This window comes from Bidens hawaiensis, unplaced genomic scaffold (genome assembly GCF_021521415.1).
Source record: "Bidens hawaiensis isolate Kalapana, Puna unplaced genomic scaffold, B.hawaiensis_p1.1 tig00025445_1, whole genome shotgun sequence".
Classification (NCBI taxonomy): domain Eukaryota; kingdom Viridiplantae; phylum Streptophyta; class Magnoliopsida; order Asterales; family Asteraceae; genus Bidens; species Bidens hawaiensis.
Genome location: NW_027494069.1, coordinates 244,065 through 251,725, shown reverse-complemented (window position 1 = coordinate 251,725; position 7,661 = coordinate 244,065).

Genomic DNA, 7,661 nt, shown 5'->3' with positions numbered 1-7,661 from the left:
CTATAAACTAGAGTGCTAGTGCATCTTCATTGTGTTTATGTATTAGCTTGTATCTCAGTTTGTATGGGACAAAAGAGTTAGCGTTTTTATTTTATTTTAATCTTATAAAGACATAACTGAGAGAGGGTATACCTCTTTTATTTTAACTTTTATTTTAGTGTAATCGTTTGAATGGTTAACTTTAATGGCGATGCTTAATTAAAAAAAATCTTGTATTTGCATAATGTTTTAAATTTCCAAATTCCATTATGGATGAGTAAATGGTACCGATTCCATACTGGTACCGTATCAAGTACTGTCGGTACCAACCTTTTGAGGTTTTTGAACCGTTACAGTACGGTTTGGTACAAGTATTTTACCGAATTGTTGCCTTCGGTGTCGGTGTCCATTTTTGATGATTTTCGGTATCGGTATTTTCAATCATGGTGTTGGTACCGAACTCCTCACTAATTTTCACCCTCGATTACTTTGACGAAAAGACATCCCAAATCCTTTTATTCGCGTGAATTGCCGCTATTGTATTGGCCCAAAAATGATAATTCCCGTTTTAAATTTTGACCAACACCTAGCAACAAGTTTATCACATTTTATAGAATAAGAATTATTTGTATTTGATCCAAACACTTTATATATACACACGAGTTTATATAGTATATGACGTCGCAATATGTTTGGACCGACAGTACAACCGGTTCAGATTTTAAACCGGTTTTGAAAAGATAAGCTAAAATACAGTAAAATTATGAGTTTATATAGTATACGATGATGCAAAACAAAGATTCTTCAACATTCCTATTGCCGTGTGAGAATTTGTAATTCACTTATGAGATTTATAGTAGGAACTAATCGTTATTTTGAAATGGTATTTATATATATGTGAAGGTATTGCGAGAGTTAAATGTCATACAACCCGGATGAATTGATGTCGATGGTGCAATGTGATAAATGCAAGGGCCGGTATGTTTTGATAAAATATTATTATAAATTTATTATAACATTCATCACAACGCACCTCTACAAAAAGTATCATATCTACATGGATCTCAAACTTTTCTTAAAAACATCAATTTTCTTTAACAACACAAACCATCACAACTCTTATTAAAAATGTTTAAAAAAACTTTAATATAACATAATATAGGAAAATTGGCTTTTATTGGTCCTAAGTATTTTATTTTTGTCGGCACTGGTCCCAACTATCATTTTGGTTGGCAACGGTCCCTACTTTCACATACGTTGATTCCACCAGTCCGCGACTAACGTAGTGCTAACTCCGTTAGGTAAATGCTGATGTGTCCGTCCTAGTTGTCAAAATCATGTGACATGGCTGCCTACTTGGATTTTAGCTTACACATCTCCTTCATCTAAAACTGTATGTTACTCACACACCACTCCATATTAACACCACCTGGACTCTCTCTATGTCCAGATTCACTCCCCTAATCCCCTTGACCACACCAAAACTAAAACTAAAACACCCGTCTTGGTCAATATTCCACCCCATATTGGCGATATTGCTAAACCCCCAATCACACAACACTTGATGAACCACAGTACCTTCCTCATTGCTTCCAATAATAGTTAATAATCAATCATGTCACGTACTTCCCGATCCAACGTCTTGTTAGGGTTTATATCCCATTCATCTCACCGTAATCAACAACTAGTCTCCGACGACTCAATTAGGGTTTCACATCTCACCGTAATCGTTAGGGTTTCACATCTCCTTCATCGCCGGTTGTAGATGCCGGAGGTTGCACCAGTTCGTCAGAAATAGCTTAGAGTCGACTCGCCCACAACCTTAGTAACCACCATCGATCACTTGACTCCTCTGCATCTCAATAATCAACGCCATCGCCATCGTTATCATGGCGGAAAGCTAAATCACATCGGCTGCTACCGCCTTCTGATATCTCCGTGTACCGCTACCACTGTCCTCTGATTCTGCCCAACCATCTCTGTGTACCCCTACAACCGTCTTTTGATTCTGCCCAACCATCTTCGTGTGCCGCTACCACCGTCAAAATCCACCGTTGCCGCTGCTTCTGGCGTATGGCAGCAACTATCGGCTCCTTATTTCCAAAAAAAATTGTCCACCATTGTAGAAGAATATAGGGTTCTTTAGATGATGATGATGATGAAATCTTACGAGCAGAGTGTTATTAAGGTTTGAGAGTGAAATCGATTCACTGATTCAATTAGGGCTTGAGAGATAATTTGAGGATTTATAAGAGTAATTGAACATTGGTATAGATTAGGGTTTAGGTATAAGTATAATACACATACAGGTCCACGTAAGCAGCCATGTCACATGATTTTGACAACTAGGACGGACACATCAGCATTTACCTAACGGAGTTAGTACTTCGTTAGTCGCGGACTAGTGCAATCAACGTAAGTGAAAGTTGGGACCGTCGTCAGCCAAAATGATAGTTGGGACCAGCGCCGGCAAAAATAAAATACTTGGGACCAATAAAAACCAATTTTCATATAATATAATATAATATTTTAAGTTTAGGCCCCACATGAGAAGTCGATGAAGAGGTTTGAATCTACAAACCTATTCACAAACTTCCCTCACATCAATGTTTGTTCGCCCCTCCTTTATCCGTTTTTTCCAACTTAGGTTTTGGCATCATTATAGGTGCTCTTAATCACATGAGTACATGCATACATACATACATATATACATGAGAGTTGTGGACACGATGTGTCGAGAGACACATACGTTGGTAATCACGTAACATGTTCTTTTTAATTAAAAAAACAACAATATCATACTCAAATTAAAGAGATCAAAATGCTTGTTTTTATTGTATAACTTTCTACTAAAAAAAGTATTAACTTGTTAAACGGTTATAGTTGTTTAAACTTTGTGAAGGAGAAGTTGATTTAAAAGATTGTATAATGTATTTAAAAGTTGTAATTATTTAAACTTTAAATTATGTAAAATTAAAATTTTTTTTTGTTCTTCTCAATTGTATTATAATCTACTGTCAAATAAATTTTGTCACACCCCGACCAAAGGCGGCGGAACATGCCGAGGTGTAACGATTGCCCATAAGCACATGACACTATTTAAAGCGACAGTATTTAACAAACTCATTTCATTCACAACATCGAAAATGGCACATAACCAAATATTCATAAGTCAAATACAACAAAATATAGCAAATCAAATATTGTTCATTTTTGCTAATATCCTAACGGTATTTTTGTCATTTTCTTCACCGAACTCCATAATCAACCTAGATGCAAACCTGTAACATTTCATAAAATAAAGTTGTCAACACAAAGGTTGGTGAGCAATTCATAAGTTTGAACAATAGATATATAGTATGAAAAGCCACAAAACTAGTATACAAAACCATAAATAATAGCTATAAACTTGGATAAATTGACAATCGCTAATAGAATTACGTTAGCGCCACCTAGCTACAAGGGATTGCCAAGTAGTCTAGGATTTAATAGAATATCGTTAATTGCATTACGTTAACGACACCTTGCTACAAGGGGATGCCAAGTAGTCTAGGATTTATAGATTCCACCAACCGAAAGCGATAAACACATAGGCATATAAGCATAGAACACCAAATCGAGCAATTATTCAAGTAAAGTATACAACAACGTTTGTGGTTTAAGACTCAAGTATAAAGCATTTGATTTGAATAAGTACGAAATGTCACCCCAAAACAAAAGATTGAAAACGGGGTATGAAGTTACTCACGTTCAAGTATAAAACTTGATCGCTAAAGGATGAATAACCAGATGGATGAAGTTTAACGAGCAAGGCCTAAATGACAATAAAATCTTGGATTTAGAATGGTTGTCTTGAAGATCTTTAAATAAAATAATTGTTGCAAAAAGTAAACAATTAAAGTTCAAGGTTTAAAATGTAACTATTTCAGAATTTATAATAACAATCCTTTAAAAATGTAAGTTTGCTCGAAACCAGGTTAAAGTATCTAACCTTAATATTTACTTAACCAATGTTAAGTAATAAGGTGGGAAAAATACTAAAATGCAAGTTCCTTTGGGACAAAGATACTAAAACGGGTTTTTAACGAGTGTTCGGGTTGTCGATTCGGGTCTTGACAAATGGTCAAACCCAAAGTCAACTTTCCAACATATTAATTGTTATGAGATAACTCATTAAAATATACTAACACTTAACCAAGTATGTAGATCTATTGTTTAGAACTAAAACGCACGTTAAGCGAGTGTTCGGTTTTGTCGGTCCAAACTATGTGATGAGATCAAGTTGGATCCAACAATTCCAAGTACTTAAGAAAATAATTAAAATCAGTTTGTAAACTATTTTTAAAGAAATATACAAGTCTTGATAGCTAAAAACACACTTGTGTGTCTTAAGCGAGTAAAAGTCGGTATAGTTCGGTTTGGTTCAGTCTCCATCTCACAAATAGTTCATAGATGGTTTCAACATGCCCAAATATCATAGAACTTGTATATTGGTTTATAAATGAAGAAAACTTAAATTTTACAACTAAAAAGTTAACTACAAGTCTTTTAAGCAAAAGTTTCGGTTTAGTTCGGTTTCCATCTCCCAACGAGTTCATAGATGGATTCCATATGCTTAATATCAAAGAACTTGTAAAAATGATTTTTGAAACTCAAATCTAGAAATAAACATGTTTAAACAACTATTTTAACAAAATTAGTAAACAAAAGTTCGGTTTCCGGTTTGGACTAGTTTCGGTTAAACCGAGGTTAGTCTTATACAAACTCACACCATGGAAATTGTAAATAAGATGAACAAACTAAAAGGGTTAGAAGTTAGTTATAAGTGATATGTATAATAAGTTATGTGTGTGTGTGTGTATATATATATATATCAAGAACACGAAGTCCTCCATGAAGCCTTGCCTTATGACATTCGAAACTTAACCAATCGGATTTGGTGAAGTAACAAATAAAGGAAACAAGGGGTGTGTATTATATATATGTTGTACCACCATATTCAAGTGTTAGTAAAATTAGATGAACAAGTTAAAATGAAAGACTATAGTTAGTTGACCTTAAGAAATCAAAATAACAAAATGTTGAAGATGAATACTTGGATTTGAGAGAGATTTTGAGAAGATGAACAACCAAAATGGTGTATGAAGCCTTGCTTTTATAATGGTAAGAGTATGGTTCATAAAAATAAGGTAAAGATGCATGTGATGGTTGAAATGGTCAAACAAGTTTTTGGTAAATGACAATAATAGTCCCCAAAGTTTGGTTTAAGTCATTTTAAGGAGTTTTAAGGACCAAAAAGAATGTTTTCAAGACCCAACAAGTGTAAAACAATATTGTAACATAAAATCCATCATTTTGATTATATCATAAGCTTTGGTTTACAAAATGGGTCGGTTTACATAATAAACGAATACAAACGAGACCCGAAATTGACGAATGTCATAAATCTCTTACACCATATGTCCTTTCTTGGGCTCTCTCCATCCTACTTTGTTGTCTCTAAGTCTTTATATTCCTTAACTCTTCTTAAAAACATCAATTTCCTTTAACAAACACAAACCTCTACGAACAACATGATTTTATCAAATCATTAAGAATTTTGTATAGCATTCATCACAACAAACCTCTAAAAACAGTCACTTCATATCTATATGTGATTCCGACCTTCTAAAAAAATGATTTTTACATATATCCCCTTACTAAGAAGCCTTATTACATATTTATCTGATTCTTAAAACATAATTACATATTTCCCCAATCTCATGTAAATTACCCAATTACCTTTTTTTATTTCCTATCAAATGATTCAAATCAAACAAACCTTTTGTCTAATTCCAAAAATTTATTCTATCTAATATCGTTCACCTACGAGCCCTAACCGGCACCTGTGATTCACTGACGCTTGTTCCACATGCAAATAACGATTAGGGATGGTGGAATCAGACGATGTTGGTTGAGAACAGTGAGAGAATATTAGGGCTACGGTTTCGAGTGTAGTGGTGGCTAGTAAGGATGGTTTCGAGTGTGGTGCGGTGGTAACCGGAGGAGAGGGCGGTGAACGGAGGAGATGATGAATAGTGGGAACTTTTTCTTCATCGACATAATACTATGTTAGTTTGTATTCATATCATAATGATGATGATTTCTCATCCCTTCGTTGAAATCGAATGAATATGGCCTCCTGCACGAGTCACCCACCACCAACATCCTAAATATACTTCCATACTCATCTTACTTTAAACCAAATTTATTGTCAAACTCACCAGTGTTGAAGACATTTTTAAGAAAGCTGCTGGGTGATGAAATTGGATAATATGTAATGGATTCTGTTAGGGGTAAAATAGTAATTAAGAGGAGGTTTTTTAATGAAAAAGATAAATATGTAATATATATGATTTAGAAAGGAAAAATATGTAATCGATATTTAAGGGTTGGGTCTACATATAATAAGGTAACTTAGGAAGGGAACATACGTAAATGCCCCTTTAAAAAATATTAATTTTCTTTAACAAACATAAACATCCACAAATCTTATTCAAAATGTTTAATTTAATATGATATGACATGACATGATAACGATGACATGATATAGCATGATATAAAATGACATGATACGATATGACATGATAATGATGATATTATATGACATGATATCATATGATATGATATGACATGATAATGATGAGTGATATGACATGACATAATAATGATGATATAATATGACAAGATATGAAACGACATAATATGATATGTTACGAAATGACATTATATGATATGATACGATACGATATTATATATGTGTGTTTAGGACCCCACGTGAAAAGTCTTTGAAGAGGTTTGAATATGCAAACCTCAATCCAAACTTGACACGTATTAATGTAATACTCAGCTTTATTTATCATTTTTTTTAATTATAAAATAATTTATAAGGTTATTATCTAATAGATAAAATTTATAAGTTTGGTGTCGCTAAGCCGCCATTGAGCCACTTGGCGGCACCATACTTGTCCACACAATTTTGTTTTGTTTTTGTTAGCGTGACCAAAACCGACCCAATTCGCATTGACTCAACGTCTTAACATCCGGGACCGACAACGCTTGGTTTTACCAACGCGCGAGTTTACCAACTGATACCACCTCGCTAGTCCACTCAATTTTTATATAATTTTTTATCCTTGTTTAGCTCTGGTACTGTAACGTACATAGCCGAAACCGACCGAATTCGTGTCCAGTTACCGCCTCAATGCCCGGACTGACAACGCTTGAGTTTTACCACCGTCCGAGTTTACTGACTAAACAAACTTTGTTTTAAATAATTTGTTTTTTTATATGTTAATATTACGAAAATGTATTTTTTGTACGCTAAGGTTTACCAATGGTGTCTATATCGTAAAGAACGTAAACGATACTAACTGAATTTGCATCAACTCACCGATGTAACGCTCAAGTTTAACTAACACTCAAGCTTCAACGTTGAGGTTTTTTCTAATTGACCCGGCGCAAAGCGCAGGGTGAAAATCTAGTTATTTATATAATTTAAATTACACGGTACCTAACTTGTATAAAGGATTCAGATATAAAATGGGAGGATGGAGACATATAGCTTTGATTCATGGTAAAAAGTTGAAGTGACTTAATTCACGTCTTAACTAACTAGTCACATGATAAGAAACAAAATTCAT